We start from the raw sequence: 23,713 nt of genomic DNA, 5'->3' as shown, positions 1-23,713 counted from the left end.
AGAGGCGTTGGATGCCATCCTTCCAACATTTGGTCTGTTCCCATTCTGTGTGGGACATAGAAGGGAATCTCTCCTCCAAGAGAGATTGAAGTCTTTTCACATAGTTTAGACATAAATAGTCAGTTCTAGCCCGTATTGTTGTCATGCCCGCTTCCAAGCAGAGAAGAGCAGCTGGGGTCCCACTGGGGAGCGAGGGCACTTTCCTGAGCAATTTGTTCTAAGGCTTTGTTAGCATTTGGATCCATGCCCCATATTGCTACTCCATAGAGCATCTGGGAAATAATTCATACTGTAGGTGTTGCACCTGCACATTCCAACAGCAGTCTGCACATGGCACCAACCTCACACTCAAAAGAGGGGCCAGTACCCCAGTAACAGAACTCCTTGGTTGGAGCAGTGAGTCTGGGTCTTGCTCCAAGGCCAGCTGGAGAAAGTCTTGCAGCAGGGAGCAGCTCTTTCAGCCTTCACTGCAGCAGATCTCCCATTAAGGGCCTCTTGTTAAGTCCTGCTGATTTCATAGCATCATCTTGGCCATATTGCTCTGAGGAGTAAGTGGTAGGACTGCATAGCTTGAAAAATGACAGAAAGACTGGAAGACAGACTAACTGACTGACTCTCACACCTGCATGCAGCTATATAAGGAGGGCTCAGATAGCCTTGGAACCTTCTGGTCAACAATGATTACTAATAAGAAAGGGCTGCTGAGTCACTACAGGATGCTGAGTCACTACAGTGGTACCTCAGGTTAAGTACTTAATTGGTTCCGGAAGTCCATACTTAACCTGAAGCGTATTTAACCTGAAGCGGACTTTCCCATTGAAAGTAATGGAAAGTGGATTGATCCGTTCCAGACGATGAAAAACGCCCCTAAAACAGCAATTAACATGAATTTTACTGTCTAAGGAGACCATTGAACCATAAAATCAAGGCAATAATCAACGTACTGTACTATAAAATAAATAAGACAGTATTTTAGATGAAAAAAATTAACATTTTTTTTTTCTTTCGTGCACTGATGATAGTCAGTTTGGATGGGGGGGGGGGGGCTTTTATCCATTTCTGCAGCCACACAATCAACCACTAGCTGAACTGGGTTCCACACAGGCACAAAAACAAGTCACAAAATTGAAGTCACAAGCCACAGTCACAAAAGCAAAGTCACAAGTCAGTCCCATAAAATGAAGAACAAGTCACAGTCCAAAAACCAAAAAAGTCACAGAAACCAAAATGCAAAAAATTAGCAAAAACAAAACCTCCAAATATAACTTCTGTGTTGCGTGGGTGCTCAGGACTCAACAGCTGGCAGACTCAACAGGAAGCCTCTGATTAGCAGCGAAACACTCCACAGGAACCAGACGATGAAAAGCGACCCCTAAAACAACAATTTTACATGAATTTTACTATCTAACAAAGCCATTGATCCATAAAATGAAATCAATAAAACAGTACAAAATGAAAATGTGATTTTTTTCTTATCTGTGCTGATGATAGTCACTGTTGGATGGGGGCTCAGGGTCCTCTTCCATAATCACAATCGGTGATTTCTCTCCTGCCATTCCTCCCCTTGCCTTTTTTACACCACTGCCACCAGGTTCAGACTCACTGGATCTTTTCCTTACCAAAAATTTTTTGATTGAGACTTGCTTTTGTCATTCTTTAAAGATTTGTCTAAAGTGAGAGATTATGTTATCATTGTAGGTGTTAGCAGCATAACTTAGAGTAGCTTTATCCGGGTGATATTTTTCAGCAATAGCTTGCACTTCAGCCCGTTTTGCAAGCAGTTCTTTGTTGCTGTAGGTGCAGTTTCTCCCCCCCCCCCAATATTTTTATTAGTTTTTTCACAAACATAAATAAAACTTAATCTTTTACAATCAGCATTTTTTTAAAAAAATAATATTTATTAAGGGTTTTATAATTACAGAAGAAAAGGAAAAAGATAATATAAAGAAATTAAAGAACAATACATCAAAAAAGGGGAAAAAACAATACATCAACACAACAGTAAAAAGCAAAAACATTTAAAAACACACCCATTTTCCATATCTTTATCTTTCAATGACTTATTTCCTCGACCTCCTCCCACCTCCCATTTTTGTATTCCAGTTAATAATTAAATCAGCAAATCCTTTCCATCTTGCACTGCTTTCTATCATTTAGTTGTCTTAATTTATTTTAACCTTATTTTACCATCAAAAATCTTAAAGTTTATCTATACTTAAGTCCTTATCATATTTCTACTAAAGTCATATAATTTCATTCCACCATTTCCCAACATTCCTTAATTATGCTATATTACACTAAATAAAATTTTAAAAATTTTCCCAATCTTTTTCCACCGTCTCTTCTCCCTGGTTTTGCATTTTGTCAGTCTTTTCTATCAGTTCCATATAGTCCATCAACCTGGTGCTCTTCTATCCGAGGCTCTTAACTCATCTCCCTGTCCTGTCTGCAGATTTCTTTTAATGCCAAAGATTACGTCCCAAAGGGTTTCCATCTTAGCAGCTCCTTGATTCCATCTCGACACGTTGGCCCATACTCCATATTCGAAGCTGTAATCCAAAAAGTATTCCAGGACATACTCCAAAGGCCCTTTGAGACTAGAAGGCTGTGCATCTCCAATCTCTCCCTCAGTGCCTCCCTCCATACAAAAATCTGCCCATTTTCCCTTCCTCAGTCCAAACGGGGCACCGTCTCTCCTTATCTGGCTCTCAAGCTCCATCGCCTCTGAGTTCAGCTTATGTCCATCAATTTGTTTCTGTGGGGCCAAATCCTCCACTTGAGTTTCTTGAGATACAGAAGCAGTTTGTTCCATCATCTCCAGAGCTTGCCATTTCAAAATGGGTTCCTGAGTCACATCCCGAGTAGTTCCTGTAAAAATGTTCACTTTCTGTTCCAAATCAATTACATTTTGTCCCACATTGTCAATTTTCTTTACCGTCAAGTCCATCTTCTCATGTAGTTGTTCCAACAGAGCATTTGTTTTGTAAAATGCATTCACTAGAGCTTCTTGTTTTGCCATTCTTATCCAGGGTCTTATCCAAGGTCACTTATTTCACACGATTCTTGGTTCTTAGTGGAAAGTTCCACTTCGCTGTTGCAACAGTTTCAGAGGCTCCCTCTATAGGAAACAATTTCTATTTGTATCTGTCCTTATAATTCCAAGTCCAAATCGAATAACAAAGTTACCATTCCACTTTTCTCCTTTTTACGTGCCAAAAGAACAATAAAAAGAATATATATCTCTTATTCAACTGTCCATCAGGATATATTTCATTCCCAGTTATTAATTTTCTCAGATTGTCAATCTTTTTGACAGCCCGATCCCAGGCTCGAAACAGTGGTGATTTATCTCGTCTCACTCACTCTCCTGCAAGTTTAAACAGTCCACAAAGAATTCCCCCCTCTTCTCCTGCTTCCAAGGGGGGGGGGGTTCGATATCTTAGATGATGAAAATTTAATATTTTACAGAATACTTTTCCCAGGCTTTAGCTTGCGACGTCTTTGCTTTGATCTGATTACAAAACGGAAGGCGGACTTCCTGTTTAAACCGTCACGTTTCAAATGCCAAATTATGATGTTTAAATAATCCAATTTTCTGTTTAGTTACGAATAATTACCTAGAGTCTAAATGTCCACAGGAAAAGTCAGCGCTTTCTGGCAACAGCAATGCGGCTTCACTCCTTGAAAGAAGCGGTTGATTCGATGTACCGCGCCGCTCACTTCACGTCGCTCCGGAGCCCCGAAACCGGGTCTCCCCGTGAGTAGGGGAGGCGCAAAAGGTACCTGCCGAATCCCAAGTCCACGAGCTTCTTCTGCCCGTGGTTTCTAGCGGGTCTCCGCCTCGCCGTGGCGGTCAGACCCTGGTTTCCAAGGAGCGGATTCCTCCCGAGCGGAGGAAATCCGCCATTACCAGAAGCGCCAACCCGTAAGTCTTACAATCATCATTTTATGACATCTTATTTACACTGTGTAAGTTCACGCCCGGACTTCCTTCCTTCCCTGCTTCGGTTTTCTTAGTTTATATCTTCTCTTGCAGATTCTTATTTGCCTTCTATACACATTACAGGATTTATGTTAACCCTGCTACAGTTTTTAGACTTCTACAGTTAATTCTTATATATGCAACAAATTTACCCCACTCTTCTTCAAACTTTGTCCCTTTTTGGTCTCGAATTTTATGTCATTTTAGCTAATTTTGTATATTCAAAGAGTTTGGTCTGCCACTCCAACACCATTGGCGTCTCCTGTAATTTCCACTTTTGAGCCACGAGGATCGTAGCTGCAGCCATAGCATATTGAAATAGTTTATGATCCTCCTTTTTCACCTCCTCCCCTATTATCCCTAATAGAAAAGCCTCCGGTTTTTTAGGAAATGTATACTTAAAAAGTTTCTTCAGTTCATTATATATTAGATCCCAAAACTTTTTCATCTTAGAGATCCCCATCCTTTAGTTTACATTTCCAATAGGATTCTTTACTCAATTTATACATTTTTGCCCATTTAACCGGGGTGATATACCACCGGTACATCATTTTTAGTAAATTTTCTCTTAAGGTGGAGCACGCTGTAAACTTCATACCTTCGTTCCATAATCTTACCCATTTATTGTATTCAATATTGTAACCGAAGTCAACCGCCCACTTTATCATGACTTCTTTTGTTAACTCATTCTTAGTGTCCCATTCCAGGCTGTAGGTGCAGTTTCTCTGCTCTCCTCCTCCTCCTCCTCCGAAGATATTTCTTCAGTTGCCACCATTTGCTGCTCCATCAGAATGTTTTGAAGTTCTTCTGTGGTGAGCTCAGTCCTGTGCTCCTCCACTAACTCCTCCACATCAGCACAACTCACTTCCAAACCCATGGAATTTCCCAGAGACACAATTTTCTCAACAATAGGAGCAACAATAGCCTCTGTTACTTGTTCTGGGACAGTTTCTGGCCACAATTTCTTCCATGCTGCCTTCAGTGTTCTCTGAGTCACATCCCTCCATGCTTTGTCTATCATATGCAAGCAAAGGAGGATATTAAAATGATTCTTCCAGAACTCTCTTAGAGTTATCTCTGTGTCCGAGGTCACCTCAAAGCACCTTTGGAACAGTGCTTTGGTGTAAAGCTTCTTAAAATTAGATATGACCGCTGGTCCATGGGCTGGATGAGAGAAGTTGTGTTGGGGGGCAAAAACTTTACACTGATGAACACAAACTCTTCCAACAACTCATCCTTCAAGCCTGGAGGGTGACCTGGAGCATTATCCATAAGAAGCAGGCACTGCATTGGAAGATTTTTGTCCTGGAGGTATATTTTCACACTTGGCCCAAACACTTCATGAAACCACTCAATGAAAAATTGCTGGTTACCCAAGCTTTGCTGTTTGCCCTCCACATCACATGCAATTTGCTTTTTATGACATTGTTCTTCTTAAATATCCTGGGGTTCTCACTAGCAAAGGCTTCAACTTAAAATCTCCACTTGCATTTGCACAAAATAAAAGGGCTAGCCTGTCTTTTATGGGCTTGTGTCCTGGCAATGCTTTCTCCTCTTTTGTGATATAGGTCCTCTTTGGCATTTTCCCCCCAAAAGAGGCCTGTCTCATTACAGTTGAAAACTTGCTGGGGAACGAAGCCCTGCGACTCAACATAATCTTTAAATTCCAAAACAAATTGGTCAGCCTCTAATTTGCTGGGACTGGCAGCTTCACCATGTCTCACAACACTGTGGATGCCAGTTCTCTTCTTAAATTTGTCAAACCACCCATTGCTTGCCTTGAAACTCTCAATCTGTTTTTTTTAAAAAATAATATTTATTAGATTTTCCACAAATACAAAAACAGAGTTGGAAAAACAAAAAGACCAAATACAACAAATACAACAAAATAGAGAAAGTAAAGAAGGGAAAAAAGCCAAAACCCAAAAATGCATAAAAACACCCTCCCTCCACCCCCCCAACATAAAAGGAGAACAAAAAACAAAAACATTAAAAAAGAAAAAAATTACATTTTTCAAATTCCATCTTTCAATAACTTATTTCTTCGGCCTCCTCCCACCTCCCATTTTGTATTCCAGTTGCTAATCAAGTCAGCAAATTATTTCCATCTTTCACTTCTTACTCACTTATTTATCTTAATCTATTTAAACTTTATTCTCCCATCAGTATCTAAAAAAAGAAATTTGTCCGAACTCCAATCTGCTAAATGAAGAAAAAAAGAAAAGAAAAAACCTTAAATCTTATACCCTTAAATCCTAATATCATACACCCTTAAATCCTAATATCTCAAATCATTATCTTATTTCCACTAGAGCCAGATATACTCATTCCACCATCTCCCAAAAATTTTTAATCATACAATATTATGCTAAATACTATTTTTAAAAGTTCCCAATTTTTCCCACCATCTCTTCCCCCTGGTTTCGGATTCTGCCAGTCCTTTTTACAAATTTTATCAGTCTTTCCTGTCAGCGATTATACCCTCAACCCGGTTCCCTTATGTCCAAGGCTCTTAAATTATCTCCCTGGACTGCCTGCAAGTTTCTTTCCAAGCCTAAAATTGAGTCCCAAAGAGCCTCTTCCCCGACATCTCCTTTAATCCTCTTCAGCACGCTTACCCAAACTCCATATTTCAATTTATAGACCAAGAAATATTCCAAAGCATACTCCACAATCTCTTTGGGGTTACAGAAATCCATTTTTCCAAACTTTCCCGCAGTGCCACCCTCCAACATATAAGCCATCCATCCTGCTTTACTCAGTCCAAATGGGGCACTGCCTCTCCAAGTCGGTCCTTCAACCTCCATAACCTCAAACTTAAGTTTATATCCATCAATTTGAGGCCCTAATACTGGGGCCTAAACATGAAATTCCTCTTGCAGAAACAACAGGTTTTGATTGTCCCATCCTCTTCTCCGATGCTCGTCCTTGCACAGTTGGTTCCTCTTCCCGAACCGCACCTGTTGAATTGCTCACTTTCTGTGCCAAAATAAATGCATTATGTTTCGGACCAGAGATTCCCTGTTTCAGAATGCCCACTTTCTTTATAGCTTGTTCCAACAGAGCTGTTATTCTATCAGCCCTGTTCCCAGGCTTTTCTTGTTTTTCCTGTGTTATCTACTGCTCTTCAAGGTCGCTTGTCTGCAACCTCCATGGAATTTTCCATCCAGAAATGTAATAGTCGCAGAAATGTAACAATCACAGTTTCTAAACACCCTCTGTCTGCTACAGTTTCCTTTGGTTATTTTCCATTCGAGTTTCAGTTACAAAATTACAGTTCAGCTCCTTTTCCTTCCAAATACCACAAAATCAGTACCTTGAAATATATATCTCTGATCGTCCTTCCAAAAAAGTATACTCCATTCCTCCATTGTTGTTTATTTTAAGTTTGTAAAACTTTTTGACAGCCCGATCCTAGGCTTGAGACGGTAGTGAATTAGGTCCTCTTTTTACTGTCCTGCAGGTCTCAATCATCCATCAAAGGAATCTCCCCCTCTTCCCCTGCTTCCGAGGGGGGGCTAGAAAACTTAAATGATGAAAATTTATACTTTACAAAGTACTTTTCAGAAACTCCAGCTTGCTGCGGTTTTGCTTTGATCTTTCCACAAAACGGAAGGTGGGCTTCCTGTTTAAACCTTCACGTTCAAGTGCCAAATTCAAATATTTTTGTAATCCAATTCCGTTTACTTACGAAGTTTATTTAGGTCCGAATGTCCACAGGAAAGGTCGGCGCTTTCTGGTAACAGCTGTGCGGCTTCACTCCCTGAAAACAGCGGTCGTTTCGATGTGCCGCGCCACTCACCCCACGTCGCTCCAGAGACCCGAAACCGGGTCTCCCCGCGAGTAGGGGAGGCGCAAAAGGCACGTGCCGAATCCCAAGCCCACGGTCTTCCTCCGACCATGGTTTTTTGTGGGTCTCCGCCTCGCCGTGACGGTCAGACCCTTCTTTCCAGCGAGCGGTTTCCTCCGAGACGGAGGAAATCCGCCATTATCCAGCCACGCCAACCCGGAAGCCCTTGAAACTCTCAATCTCAGCACTTGGTCCAGGGGCATTTGCGATGAGGTCAGCATGCAACTATAAAGCTTTTTCACAAATTATGCTTTCAGAAATGCTGTCACCAGCCTCCTGTTTTCCAGTTATCCATATTAAAAGCATTTCCCCCCCCCCCATTTCTTCCATTGTCTGTGTTCGCTGCTTGAGTGTTTTAACAGCCTTTGCAATGCTGGCCCCCTTAATAGCATCCTTATTTCTTAAGACGGTACCAATTGTAGATTTGGGCATCCCAAACTGCATTGCCAGATCACTTATACGGACCCCATTTTCATGTTTAGAAATAATTTCCTTCTTTCATAGAATCATAGAGTTGGAAGAGACCACAAGGGCCATCGAGTCCAACCCCCTGGCAAGCAGTGTTCTTTACCTCAACACTTATCACAGTTCTCTTGCCTTTGCTGCTTTGCTTCATGTCAGCAGTCCCAGGAAGCTGAACTGAGTTCCACAGATCCCGAAAACAATGGCAGAAGGCAGAGTCCCCCCAGAAGTCCCCCAAACGAAGGCACAAAACAGAGACAAAGCACAGGGCACAGGCCCAGGATAAACAAATCCCAAAATTCCTTGCAGAATCCCAAAATTTTCCACTCCCCCCCCACAGGGTAGGTGGGCTTCCCTGGCTAGGGGCAACCCATCTTGCTACAGCTGGGAGTGGGGCAAGGGCTGATAAAGGGCTTAAAGAATCCCAACATTTTCCACTCCCCCCCCCCACAACAGGGTAGGTGGGCTTACCTGGCTAGGTGCCACCCATCTTGCTACAGCTAGGGGTGGGGCAAAGGGCTTTTCAGCAGAGGCTCCTTTTGTTTCTCAACAGCTTCATTGCTCTTTTTCTTCGCTAAGTAAGTGATCCTTACCTAACTTTGGGGCTGGGATCCTGTGGATGTCTTGGGGTTGTTGCAGAGGCCTTCTGCAGCTGGAGCCCAGTCACAGAGCCTTTGCAGGCTTGTGAATGTTGGGGCTTAGCCCCCCGGCCTCTGCAGGCCCTGTGGATGTCGGGTTTGGCTGCCGGGATCCTCGGAAGTCGGGCTTTGTCTGCCAGCATCAGGGGAGGCCTCCTCGGATTTCGGGCCTTGTCTCCTGGCACCGGCAGAGGCCTCGGGGAGCTCTCACAATTTACGTCTGGGTTAAAAATGTTTGTAACCCGAAAAAACATAAGTTGAAGCGTTCGTAACCCGAGGTACCACTGTACAATACATTTTGCATCTAGGAAACACTCTAGGCCATTTTTAGGCCGTGGCAGATCTCACACCCATCTCTCAGTTAAGAAACTCAGTAGATGGTGATTAAATCTGAGAAACACAAGACTTTGGGGGACATTTTCTTGATTTTCATTCTCTCAGTTATGAAATCCATAAATAGAAAGATATATTATTCACAGTAAAGTTTTTTTAAAAAGTTACAGAAACAACCTGAAAACATTTCCACATCTCTATCCAGATGGTCTCAATGACACTGTTTCAGGAACCATGCAATGAATTTGGTGCTGCCTTCCCAAATAATTCAAAATGAAGCCCTAAAACAAGAGTTTCAAGATAATATATACTGCTTGTGATTCTTGTGAGCCGTGGTGCTCATCTACCCTATGTTCCCTGTGTTTGCCCATTCTCTTTGTGCTGCTTTTGATTTGTTGAGATTCTCTTCTGGTGGCACATATCACAGGCAGAGAAGTTCAGAGGTCACTTATGAAGCTCCACAGCTTAAGGGGAAGCTTCCATTAGATTCAATGTTCTTTATCTGAGGCAGGCTCCAAACACAAGTCATCTTAGAAAAAAGACTAAGCATGCTAATATTTTTTTTTTTTAATAATGTTTATTAGAAGTTTAAAAGTTACACAAAAAGGAAAAAAAGAGAAAAGCGAAGAGAAAAAAAGAGAATAAAAAATTACATAGAAAAAGAAGCAAAAAAGACACAATACGTTAAAACACACACAAAAAACCCACAATACATAAAACCCCCACAATATATCAAAATCCTTATCTTTCATTAACTTATTTCCTTGACCTCCTCACACCTCCCATTTTTGTATTCCAGTTGTTAATTATATCAGCAAATCCTTTCCGTCTTTCACTGCTTTCTATCTTTTAGTTATCTTAATTTATTTTTACCTTAACTTATCATCAAAACCTTAAAATTTATTTATACTTAACTCATAATATTTCTACTAAAGTCATGTAATTTCATTCCAACATTTCCCAACATTCATTAATTTTACAATATTTCTCTAAATATATTTTTAATTCCCCCCCCCCAATCTTCTTCCACCATCTCTTCTCCCTGGTCTCGGATTCTGTCAGTCCTTTCTATCAGTTCTACATAGCCCATCAGCCTGGTGATCTTCTATCCGAGGCTCTTAACTCTTCTCCATGTCCCATCTGCAGGTCTTCTTCAAATTTATGCTCACACTTTACTTCCATCTTGACAGTTCCTTTATTCCTTGTCGGCAGGTCAGCCCATGCTCCATAGTCAAAACTAAAGTCCCAAAGATGTTTCGGGGCATGCTCCAAAGTCCCTTTGAGGCTAAAGGCCTCCACCACTCCAGTCTCCCCCTGGCCCAGATCCGAATCGCAAAGTCCAGAACATCCCTTCATAAGGGAGTCTGTCCAGCTTTCCTTCTCCAATCCAAGTAGGGCATCGTCTCTCCAGATCTGGCTTTCAAAATCAATCACGCATGGCATCAGCTTGTATCCATCAAATTGTCTCTGTGAAGACGAGACCTCCACTTGTATTACTTGAGATTCAGAAGCAGTTTTTTCCATCGTCTTCTCCACAGCTTGCCATTTCGAGATGGGTTCCTGAGTCAATACTTGAATATTTTCTGTATAAATGTTCACTTTTTGTCCAAAATCAGTTGTTTTTTGTCCCAAATTGTCAATTTTATTAGCCATCACATCCGTCTTCTCATGAAGTTGCTCCAATAGGGCGCTTATCTTGCAAAATGCGTTCACTAGGGCTTCTTGTTTTGACATTCTTCTCCAAGGTCACTTTAATTTCTCACAGTCCTTGCTTCTATGGAAAATTCCTTCACTCATGCAACAGTTTCAAAGGTCCCTCTAGAGGAAACAATTTCTATTTGTATCTGTCCTTTTTAGACAAAGTTAATTTTCAATTTTCAGTTACTTTTTTCTCCTTTTTAAATGCAGAGGAAAGCAGTGGAAACAATGTATATCTCTTATTTAGCTGTCTATCAGCATATGTTCTATTCACAGTCAATGAGCTTTCCCAGACTTACTGACAGCCCGGTCCCAGGTTCAAAACGGTGGAAATTTCTCTCTCCTCACTCTCTCTCCTGCAGGCTTAAACAGTCCAAAAAGAATTCCCCCTCTTCTCCTGCTTCCAAGGGGGATTTAATATTTTAAATGGTGAAAATTTAATCCTTTACAACAAGCTTTTCCCAGGCTTTAGCTTGCGACGTCTATGCTTTGATCTATTTACAAAACGGAAGGCGGACTTCCTGTTTAGAGCCTTCCTGTTTCAGTGCCAAATTACGATGTTTAAAAATCCAATTTTCCATTCTACTTACAAGTAGTTGTTTAAAGTCCAAATGTCCACAGGAAAAAGTCAGCGCTCTCCAGCAACAGCAAAGCAGCTTCGCTCCACGAAAAAAGCGATTGATTCGAAGCACCGCACCACTCACCCCATGTCGCTCCAGATCCCCGAAACTGGGTTTCCCCATGAGTAGGGGAGGCGCAAAAGGTGCCAGCCGAATCCCAAGTCCACAGGCTTCTCCCGCCTGTGGTTTTTAATGGGTCTCCGCCTCGGCGTGGCGGTCAGACCCTAGTTTTCGCAGAGCGGATTCCTCTAGATTAGAAGAAAACTGCCATTGCTTGGAGGCGCTAACCCGGAAGTCAAGACTAAGCATGCTAATAACCTGGAAAAATGCTTTTGTCAATAATGGCAAGTCAGTGCTTTTCACCCCTCCAAGAAACTTGTTTTTCAGCCTATATGTACAAATACAGAAGAAGATTTATTTTATATGTGACAATAGCAAGGAAGCAAACAAGTCTGAAATCAAAAGCAGAGACAACAAAAACAAGGCTATTTTTTTATATATGGTTACAAGCAGTTACCTTGGAAAGACTAAATTACTTTATCTCTGTATAGTTTGCTAGCTGTTTTAATTACTAATGAGAGCTGGTGGCTACTTGTTACTGAACAGGCTGCCCTTCTTGAGTGTAGGATGAATAGAAACAGATGAATGTTGATTTCAGGATTTTTTCCAGTTTGCATTTTTCCAGTCTTACGTTTAGTTCTACGCATTTCAAAATCAATTTGCAGTTTTTTTAAATCCTCAAGAACATTCATCAGCATTTCAGTGCACATTTCTTCATACATACAAAAATTTACTATGCGATTTTACCTAAGATACACGTTTTTGCAAACAAATTATCTTCTACATTTGTTGTTGTTGTTTAGTCATGTCCGACTCTTCATGGCCCCATGGACCAGAGCACGACAGGCACTCCTGTCTTCCACTGTCTCCCGCAGTTTGGTCAGACTCATGTTTGTAGCTTCGAGAACACTGTCTAACTATCTCGTCCTCTGTCGTCCCCTTCTCCTTGTGCCCTGCATCTTTCCCAACATCAGGGTCTTTTCCAGGGAGTCTTCTCTTCTCATGAGGTGGCCAAAGTATTGGAGCCTCAGCTTCACGATCTGTCCTTCCAGTGAGCACTCAGGTCTAATTTCCTTAAGAATGGATGCGTTTGATCTTCTTGCAGTCCATGGGACTCTCAAGAGTCTCCTCCAGCACCATAATTCAAAAGCATCAATTCTTCGGCGATTAGCCTTCTTTATGGTCCAGCTCTCACTTCCATACATCACTACTGGGAAAACCATGGCTTTAACTATACGGACCTTTGTTGGCAAGGTGATGTCTCTCCATTTTAAGATGCTGTCTAGGTTTGCCAGCGCCTTTCTCCCAAGAAGCAGGCGTCTTTTAATTTCGTGACTGCTGCCACCATCTGCAGTGATCATGGAGCCCAAGAAAGTAAAGTCTCTCACTGCCTCCATTTCTTCCTCTTCTATTTGCCAGGAGGTGATGGGCCCAGTGGCCATGATCTTCGTTTTTTTGATGTTGAGCTTCAGACCATATTTTGCACTCTCCTCTTTCACCCTCATTAAAAGGTTCTTTAATTCCTCCTCACTTTCTGCCATCAAGGTTGTGTCATCTGCATATCTGAGGTTGTTGATATTTCTTCCGGCGATCTTAATTCTGGCTTGGGATTCATCCAGCCCAGCCTTTTGCATGATGAATTCTGCATATAAGTTAAATAAGGAGGGAGACAATATACAGCCTTGCCGTACTCCTTTCCCAATTTTGAACCAATCAGTTGTTCCATATCCAGTTCAAACTGTAGCTTCTTGTACCACACAGAGATTTCTCAGGAGACAGATGAGGTGATCAGGCACTCCCATTTCTTTAAGAACTTGCCATAGTTTGCTGTGGTCGACACAGTCAAAGGCTTTTGCATAGTCAATGAAGCAAAAGTAGATGTCTTTCTGGAACTCTCTAGCTTTCTCCATAATACAGCATGTTATTTTCACTAATATATTCATTTTTATCCACATCTTGGCCTGATTTACTGTATGCATTTTTTGCACACACTACATGGCTGGAGAACTGCTTTTCAAATTTGGGAAAAGTATGAATTTTGAAGAATGGCTTTCGTTTGGTTTATGTATTGTTCCAGAAAGTGTGAAGCTCACTTGTAAATGCAAACTGAATTGAATTTCTGCCTCATCCTCAGGAGAGTTTGGCAATCTGAGTGCCAACAGAAAAGGATATATAAGTAATGAAGGTTACCAAAACTTTTATTTTTGAAAAATCTGAGTCTTAGTCTTAGGGGTTTATAATACGTATCTGAAATACAGTGAGAGCCTGGGCCTGGATGGGTGGGATGTAAGCCTGGAAATCAATGTAGCTTGACTATGATATAAGCCAAGCTATTTCCTGATTTTTAAAGAAATCACTCAGCTTCAACCAAGACTATTCAATTTGAGCCAAGATGAGATCCTCCCATCACTGGAAACAAAACATTTTTTTTTCAAGCTGACAAAGAAGCAGCTTTAATGGGAGACAAGGTCTAAAGTTGCTCTTTAGGAGGGCAAGGTTGCTGCTCTCGGGGTGATGGTGTTGCTTTAAAGACAAGTACAGAATGCCTAGCTCAGTTGAATTCAATATAATTTACTCTTGGGTAAAGGTAAAGCGTAAAGGGACCCCTGACCATTAGGTCCAGTCGTGACCGACTCTGGGGTTGCGCGCTTATCTCGCTCTATAGGCCGAGGAGCCAGCATCTGTCCGCAGACAGCTTCTGGGTCATGTGGCCAGCATGACTAAGCCGCTTCTGGCGAACCAGAGCAGCGCACAGAAACGCCATTTACCTTCCCGCTGGAGCGGCAGCTATTTATCTACTTGCACTTTGATGTGCTTTCAAACTGCTAGGTTGGCAGGAGCAGGGACTGAGCAATGGGAGCTCAACCCATTGTGGGGATTCGAACCGCCGACTGTCTGATCGGCAAGTCCTAGGCTCTGTGGTTTAACCTACAGCGTCACCCGCGTCCCTTACTCTTGGGTAGATGTGTATATATGTGCTTCCATGTGGCAGTTCATGGACTCAGTGCTGTTGCTGCCTGTAGTTTTGCACAGGGTCCACAAAACAACAGCCTCAACAAAATGCCATTCTATATCTTTTCCCATTTCACCCAGGATTGACCGCTTTCACAAAAAATCCCAACACATAAAAGAACACCGCCGCCAAAAGCTAGTGTAAATCACTAACAGCCTAGGCATAACGGTCAACTGTCCCTTATTTGGCGGGAAAGTCCCTTATCCCAGCGCTGTGTCCCGCTGCTGTCCCTTATTGATGATGTCCCTTAAATTTCCCAGGTTTCAAAGGAAGCAGCTCCTCTCCCTCCCTCCCTGCCGGCCAGGGAGGAGGAAGGCTCCAACTGTGTTGTTTGGCTGCGTTGCTCACCCAGTAAGGAGTCTAAAAACGACTGGGGGGTGGAGCTTGCATGCCTTGTGCCAATCAAATCAGCTGCATTGCCTGGGGACTCGCCTTTGCTCAGTGCTTCCCAGCGGAGAGGTGATGGTGTTTTTCCTTGCTGCATCCCCTTTGCTGGGTTGCTGCTCTGTGAGAACCACCGCTTGAGGCTTTGTTTGGCTGCTGGCTGGGTTTTCTGCCTTTGGCTCAGAGGGGCTCAGAAGTTGAACATACCTGTGTCCGGAAAATCCCTTATTTTGGCTGCTGATCCCTTATTTTTGAGGCTGCTGGTCCCTTATTTTAAAATCTGAAGGTTGACAGCTATGAGCCTAGGAAGAATGCCAAATGACAAAAAGTGAGGGCTGAAGGCATTAAGACCCCAGGCCTGAGATCCCCCACATCTGACCTAAGGCTTCTTAGCTTACATGTTATAGGATAATGTTGTAAGCCTTTGGGACTTTCCACTGGCCTTTAGCCAAACGGCAGTGTGGCAAGGTTGGGGGTATTTATTTGGCAGTGCGACAATTCTATCCTAATGTTAAGGTGGCTAGATTTTTGTGGGAAGGGTTTTCCTTTGGTTTCTGCATATCTGTTGCATTTTCTCCTTCTTCGCAGAATCTTCCTGTTCAAAAATCCGTTAGGGAAAGACCTGAGGTAGCTAGGAAGAAGACTGCGAGGGAAATACCTTTGGGGTGCATGGCGGGGCCATTTAACGTCCCGCCTATTAAAAATTTGCATTTGTCACCAATAGGGGCAGTTCCTAGGAAGGCCCCGGGGGAGTTTCATTTAATTTATAATCTATCTTACCCCAGGGGTAGTTTGGTCAATGATGCTATTCCTGGAGAGCTTTGCTCTGTCGAATATGCCTCTTTTGACAAAGCGGTCAAGCTTGTTCGTGAATTTTGTCCTGGTGCCCTTTTGGCAAAATATGATGTGGAGTCGGCCTTTAGATTACTTCCCATTAATCCTATGGATTTTCGGTGGTTGGGCTTTCAATTTGGGGAAAAAATTTATGTTGATAAGGCTATGCCTATGGGGTGTTCAGTTGCTTGTGCCACTTTTGAGGCTTTTCGTTCCTTTATCGATTTGGCCTTGCGTTTTAGAACAGACCTGACAGGGGCACTCATTATTTGGATGATTTTTTTATTGGCTGGACCTGCAAATGACCTTTCCTGTTTTAACCTTTAGGAAGCCTTGGTGGCCCTTACAGAGGAGTTGGGGGTTCCGCTCGCGGCCGAAAAAACTGAGGGCCCGGCTACAAAGTTAACATACTTGGGTACAGAACTAGATACAGTGGCTCTAACATCTAGGTTGCCCCAAGAAAAATTGTATGCTTTTAAATTAGTCAGTTAATTCCTTTCAGAAAAGTAACTTTGAGGCAAATTCAGTCCTTGCTGGGATACTTAAACTTTGCTTGCCGGGTGGTCTCTCCAGGATGTCCTTTCTGTGGTTGACTGGCTAGGCTTTCCTCAGGTTTAAAATTTCCTCATCCTCGTGTGCATCTTTCTAAAGGGGTGAAGTCGGATCTGGAAATTTGGTGGTTGTTTTTGGACAAATTTAATGGTGTTTCTCTTTGGCAGAACACACTAAATCTGCATGCAGACTTTCAGGTGCATTCCAATGTGGCTGGATCCCTGGGCTTTGGGCTGTATTTCAGAGGTCATTGGTGTGCACAGCCATGGCCGAAGGAGTGGCTTGGCAGGTCCATCACGAGGGATCTCACCTTTCTTGAGTTTTTCCCAATTGTAGTGGCCATGCATATTTTGACGGAGGAGTTTAGAGATCGCAGAGTTTGTTTTTGGACAGATAACCAGGCTGTCGTGAACATCCTGGCCCGTCAGTCTTCTCGTTCCTCCCCGGTCTTTGCAATCCTTCGATCCTTTGTCCTCCAATGTTTGAAGTTTAACATTACCTTTTCAGCAAAGTTCATTCCTGGTATTACTAATGACATTGCTGATGCATTGTCTCGTTTTCAGGTAGACCGTTTCAGGGAGTTGGCTCCAGAGGCACAGCTGTTGCCAGAATTTTTTCCGGATCACCTCTGGAATCTTGGAAAAGTTTAGTGGTTAAGGGAGTATTCTCTTCTGTTTCCTCTTTCCTTTTAGATCCTATAGAAAGGCTTGGACAGATTTTACAACCTTTCGCTTTAAGTCATTGCCTATAGGCTGTGAACACTCCTCCTCCATTGACCACGTCTTACAGTATTTAGCAAATCTATATCAGCTGGGACGTACACCAAAGACGCTTAAAATCCATGCAGCTGCTATTTCATTTTTTAGTAAAGTCTTATTTGCTTTAGACCCCTGTGCAGACTTTCTTGTGCGTAAAGCTTTGGAAGGTTGGCACAGAATGCAACCTATTAGGAAGTGTGGCAGAAGGCTACTTATGATATCCTGTGTAGGATTCATGCCAAATTGAGGTTGATATGTTGGTCAAAATATGAGGCTCGCTTGTTTGCAGCTGCATACTCCAAAGCATTCTTCGGTGCTTTGAGGGTGGGCAAAGTTGTTTGTGAAGTGGCCGTGGGAGGGCATACTAAGGGTCTGCTACTGAGTGACATATCGGTGTTGGACACTGACCTGCAGCTTAATATTTCTAGGTCAAAAACAAAGTTAGGGCAGGGTGCCTTGTTGACTCTTCAGGCTGCTCCCTGCCCAGTGAGGGATGTTAGGAGGTTTTTGAAATTGAGATCCCCTGGTGTTGGTCCGCTCCTCATTCATCAAGATGGTTCTGCATTAACTAGGCAGCAATTTACACGTGTTTTGTGGAAGGCCATTGCAGCCTGTGGGTTACCTGCAACAGAGTTTGCTGCCCATTCATTTAGAATAGGGGCAGCCACAACAGCTGTTCATTGGGGACTGTCTGTGCATAGAATAAAGAATTTGGGGAGCTGGAAATCAGAAACTTATAGAGGACACATCAGGGAACCTTGTTAGTTTTTTGTGTTTGACCCCCTTTTTGTTTACTTTCTTTATTCTTAGGTTCCTTGGGTTTAAAGGTTTGGAGTATTGGTCACAGCATCGTCCACTGGGGCAGTTTGTGAGCCATTGAATCAGGACTGGGTTGCTGCTGGGTTTGCTGGAGAATGTCAGCCTTACCTAGGTCTCTAGACGCGGGATGCAATGGGACACATTACCGTATTTTTCACTCTATAAGATGCACTTTTCCCCTCCTAAAAAGTAAGGGGAAGTGTGGAGCGAATGCAGGCAGGAGGCTCTGCTCAGCGCTCCCTTTAAAGAGCTGCACACATGCTCCGTGTGCTCTTTAAAGGGATTGTGGCTCTTGGGGGAACCTTCATTCCGCTGCCCGGGAGAGGCTGCACGTGGCTATCCCATAAGCCAGGACAGCAAGAGGGATCACTGCGCAGTGATCCCTCTTGCTGTCCTGGCTTCGTCGCGCAAAGCCTCTTGTGGGCAGGGGAAGCCTTCATCCCGCTGGGCAGGGGAGCCTTCATCCAAACTAGGTGCATCTTATGGTCTGGTGCATCTTATAGAGTAAAAAATATGATACTTCCTTTGGTCAAGGCTAAGGCGGTGACTTGGGGACCGCCTTCTGCTCTGGTGATCCAGTTGGGGGAGAATGACCTGCCTTATTTAAAAGGCGTGGTCCTGAAGCATTGCATAATCAAAGACATGGACGATCTGTTGGCTAATTTTCCTCAATTGACTGTTATTTGGTCGCAGCTACTCATGCGATGTTGTTGTCGAGATAGTTGCTCCCCGGTTGCCACAAATAGGACCAGGAAGTTGGTGGGTCATGCGGTGGCCAAAAAAGTGTTGGCGCTGGGTGGTGGGGTGATATGCCACCCAGGCATTTCTTATCACAGGGATACTTTGTTTTGGGCAGATGGCGTGCATCTCTCTGATGAAGGGAATTATATTTGGCTGGCAGAGAATGCGGATGGATTGAAAGGATGGCTGCAGGTGTGATGGTATTGGCAGCGAGCGCGGTGCTCATGTGGTGGTTAGGCATTGGTTTAGGGGAATGTGGGGAGGGGAGGTGTGGCCATCATCTGCCCCTCCAATTAATAGGGTATTCAGTTAAAGGAATTTGGGGGCCTGGATCTTGTCTGAAGCCCGGAGAGGGGCTAGGGCCATGCCAGGACCCCCGGGAACCCCAGGGGTGAGCACCAGTCAATATACACTGATGGAGCTCCCCTTGCTGGTTGTGTATCCTTCCAAGCTTCCTGCAGGGTGGGGCAGGAGCCAGTTATAGTTTTGATACCAATGCCTAAGTCAATACCAGTCACATAAAGTCGTGGCCAAAATTTGCCAATTAACATTTAAACTAAATTCTGTCTCCACTGTGTCTTTATTTCCATGGTGGATGGGTTTTGGGGCTCGGAGCACAAGTAGGCCAACCTTTCTTTTTTACTAAATTAAGAAATTAGAAGGGTACAGAACAGCACGCGAGTTAATTTCCCCAAAAAAGAATGAAAAGCTGATCTAGAGATAGCTTTTAAAAAACAGCTAGATTATTGCCCTTGTAAGAAAGCAGTCCTTTGAAAGGTCTTTCAGCTGCTCATGGTGAGGAGCATGAAACAAAAACAACAATGATAACAATTAGTAGGTTGCTCAGTAAAGATGTTTTCTGGAGCATGTCCTGTTACAACAGCCATCCAGGACTTAAATGGCAAACAGAATTGGAGATGACATTATTGCAGCAGAAAGGTGAATGTTACAGCGTCAACACTCTTATCTGAAGGGGCCTCCCTGTGGAACTGGGGCTTTCTGGATCATCTGCTAGGAGGAAGCATTAGAAGAACTGTGCAGCTGTGTCACTCCTTCTCTGGAGGGGAAGAGAGACATTCTCCTGGGAGGGTCACAGCTGGCTTAGCCCCTTTAATAAAATGCACACCCAAATGACTCTGTTTCCAGCTGCCATAACAATGAATTTTGGAAACTACTATCAGATTTGATTCTTGCCATGTTATGGGTGAATTACAGGAGGCAGCTAGGTTTGGGGAGCAAGACAAAGGCATGGCAAGCACCAATAGTTAAGAATAATTCATTTCTTCTTTTTTAAAAAGCGAGGCTGACCTGGATTCTCTTATTGGAGTCAAGGGTACTCCCATGGCCAGCTATGTTAGGAACTGCTTTTTAGTTCCTCACTGTGGGCACAACTCAGTGGTGGTGTGCAAGTTAAAACTGGGAAGCCAGTTTATAAAGTCCCCTAGAACCAATTCTAATAAACCTATTCCTAAACTCCATGTAGACATTCACAATCCCTGGATAATGAGCATGTACAATGGTGAAGGCGGTGGTACTCAATTTCCTCCTCTCTCTCCCATCCTCTATGTATTCATCCAATCTATACAAGCTGTGTGCATGTAGGAACCTTTAGAAAGAAAAAAGCAGGGTCCATAATATCATATAGGACTACATATGCATAGTTTTAAACCTTCAGATTAATGAATGAAGACTAAGGAATTATCCACACTTTTAAGCTCCGTACCCAAGTACCCTTCTTTTTGCTCCAGAGCTTTCCCTGCAACACCCCCCCCCCGCTCTTTAAGACCTGAAAAGAGTGTGGATAAGCCCCAAGAGGGGACAAAGCAGGACCAGCTCTTCCATTAGACAACCTCTCAGACATGCTACACATTTGCACCTCCATTACCACTGCAAGGCTTCACTCCTCGGAAAGTTCATTCCCCGAGACATGACACTGTGGGACAGGGCAGACCCAAAGCGCACCTATTTTGCTGCAAATGTATTTTAACCTTCTAAAATAATTGCCGCTGATGTGGGGCTCTCTACCGCCATTTAGTCCTAGTCCCCGCAATGTCTCAGTCTGAGGAAGACTCTATGAATCAGAGGCGCCATCATCTGAATAATAATAACAATAATAATAATTTTTTATTTATGCCCTGCCCTCCCCGGCCATAGCCAGGCTCAGGGCAGCTAACACCAGTAAAATTACAATAAAAACATAATTGGGGGGGAGGGGAGAGAAACCAATTTAAAATACAGGTTAAAATACAATTTAAAATGCAGCCTCATTTTAATAGTAGCCCATAGATCAAAACTGTAAGGGGAGGGAAACATAAGGGTCAGACTGAGTCCGAACCAAAGCCTAGGCAGAACAGCTCTGTCTTGCAGGCCCTGCAGAAAGATGTCAAGTCCCACAGGGCCCTAGTCTCTTGTGACAGAGTGTTCCACCAAGTTGGGGCCAGTACTGAAAAGGCCCCGGCCCTAATTTAGACCAATCTAACCACCTTGAGACTTGGGACCTCCAAAGTGTTGTCATTTGTGGACCTTAAGGTCCTCCTCTGAAGCACATTGAGGGGGCCTGATGTGACATCCTGACATCACTCCACACTTGGCTCCCACAATGTGGGCCCCTGGCCCTATACAGTGGTGCCTCGCAAGATGAAATTAATCCGTTCCGCGAGTCTCTTCGTCTAGCGGTTTTTTCGTCTTGCGAAGCAACCCTATTAGCGGATTAGCGCTATTAGCGGTTTAGCGGCTATTAGCGGCTATTAAAGGCTTAAGGGATTAGCGGATTAGCTGCTAAAAGGCTATTAGCAGCTTAGTGCCTTAGAAAAAGGGGGTGGGGAGCGAAAAAACCCCTCAAGAATCGCAAGACATTTTCGTCTTGCGAAGCAAGCCCATAGAGAAATTCGTCCTGTGAAGCACCTCTGAAAATGGAAAACCCTTTCGTCTAGCGGGTTTTCCGTCTTGCGAGGCATTCGTCTTGCGGGGCACCACTGTATATCCCTATGAAGAGTTTGCAGCTGCTGCAGCATTTGCAAAAGCCCAAAAGCCCAAAGGATTGGAAAAGGTGGCAGTAGTGAGCAGCATTCACTGTTGCCTGAGAGCAGCTGAGTTTCTTTCTTTGGTACATGGCAGAAGGCTCAGTCCCAATTTCTCAACCCCTACAATTCACTGGATATCAAAAGAGGGATATAGCATTTCATGTTGACGTTGGTGTTGATGGCCAGACTTGAATAAATTGTGGGGGGAATTGCGGAGGGGAGGACTTTAATGAAATTCATGAGCCCCACCTGCCAAGTCTCCCCAGTTTAAGCCAACTCATAGCCCACTACCTGTAGCCACATGAACCAGTAGCTCAGGCAGCTTTCACAAAATGCTAGAGGGGCAAACTACTTCTGGTCCCCCATAATATTTTGTGTAGTGAGTAACTGTGGAGGGAAGGGGTTTTTGTATCTGAATGCTCACCCACTCAAAACAGGCTTATTTTGCCGGGGGGGGGATATCCCTGGGGGAGCATTCAGACGTGAAAAGTGTCACTAGAATTCTGAATGCAGTTTGGGATGGAGGGATGGAGGGGGAGGGGAAGGGAGGAAGGAAGCTTTATCACTTAATTTTGCTGATTAATTAAAATTGCACAGGGAAATTTCTATGGAACCAAATGGAGCCAGCTGCAAAGAGCCGTAGCTCAGTGGCTGTGTACATATTTTACATGCCAAAGCTCCCTGACTCATTCCATGGCATTGCCTGTAAGGACTGGGTATGTCCCTCGTGAGAAAACTGGGAGAGACCCACTGCCAATTCTTATAGACAATGCTGAACTACCTGGGCCAATGGTCTGACTCGACATGAAGCATGAACAATAACAAGATCCAAATCACAAAAGTGGCACCATGTTATATTTAAAATGTATATACTGTTGCATGACGTCACCCCAATCTCTGAGCAGTGTGAGATTTCAGGGGTTCCAGGAGCTTATCCAGGGTTTGTGTTTGCTTTGGAATCAGGAAGAGTGGAGACTGTGGTGTCTTTATGATATACTGTATGGTTTACACACAGATACAACCTGAGCCTAGGCTGGAAGGGTTCACAGAATTAACACCCCAAGGGGGCCTTGCTTCCCCATAGTTGGTGCCTTGCATTCAAACAGAAATCAAACATTGCTCTGACTCTCTCTGGCTTTCCAGTGTGGAGCTTCTAGCTCACACCTTTCAATGATCACATTTTGTCCTTCTAACTACCAGTGAGTTGAGGGATGGGAGCTCACCCATAAGGTATCTGGCACCAATCCACTTCCTTTGTTCCCTTAATGGCCCATTACCTAGGCTATCACTTCACCAGGAAGATAGCCTGGCTTATATTTTAACACTTGCTGGATTCAGGGGTTAGAAGGGTCTGGGCATACTGCCTACTACCCACCCCAGAGAAAAATCTCATAAAATATGTTGTAAAATATATACATCATGTATATGTTTGGTTTCCAGGGACCCTCAATGTTATTTGTTCTTTATCCTGTTCTTATCCCCAAAAGGCATGTTCCTGTGCTCCTAAAGAACCAAATGGGTTGTATTCACCAATCTGCTGCTCTCCAGATGTTGTTGGAAACCAACTCTCATCAGTCAGCATGGTCCAGGGTTATGAATGACTGAAACTGTAGTTCAGCAACTTCTGAGATTGGGGAAACTGTGTTATATTATTACAGGCCACCCCTAAGATCATTCTGGCCTTTCCCCAGCTATTGCAACCCTGTGCTAAAGGGCCTCAATTATCCCTGTGACATCATACCCAGTTACTCTGGTAACCTTCCAAATCCCCCGTCTGTCCACACTCAGGGCAAGTGGGAAGGGCAGTTCTCAATGACCCTCAGTGGGCCTGTCATGTTTTTAATGGCCCAAGCTCTGCCAGGTCGATTTGCATAGCTATCCCATGAATTTCTTTGCAGCTTGTATTTTCCCCTCATATCCCAAATAATCAAAATCCATTTATTAGG

General features: G+C 43.5%; 2 long non-coding RNA genes across 2 annotated transcripts in view; one reads left to right on the top strand and one right to left on the bottom strand.

The window, feature by feature from the left end:
* Window positions 1-400: 400 nt before the first annotated feature.
* Window positions 401-9,024, bottom strand: LOC310668935. Its single transcript, XR_014506910.1, has 3 exons — window positions 8,888-9,024; window positions 8,404-8,857; window positions 401-1,668 (listed from the first exon to the last, which is right to left on the bottom strand). It is a non-coding gene; the product is annotated as an uncharacterized lncRNA (long non-coding RNA).
* The window catches only part of LOC310668939, a 59,288-nt gene continuing 44,360 nt past the window's right edge, over window positions 8,786-23,713 (top strand). Inside the window, exon 1 of the long non-coding RNA XR_014506913.1 lies at window positions 8,786-8,872. This is a non-coding gene — a long non-coding RNA (uncharacterized lncRNA). The remainder of the gene's footprint in view (window positions 8,873-23,713) is intronic.

Source organism: Podarcis tiliguerta (genome assembly GCF_965153285.1).
Source record: "Podarcis tiliguerta genome assembly, chromosome: Z".
NCBI classification, from domain to species: domain Eukaryota; kingdom Metazoa; phylum Chordata; class Lepidosauria; order Squamata; family Lacertidae; genus Podarcis; species Podarcis tiliguerta.
The sequence above is the reverse complement of the archived record's forward strand: the minus strand, read 5'-3'. Positions and strand labels throughout refer to the sequence as shown.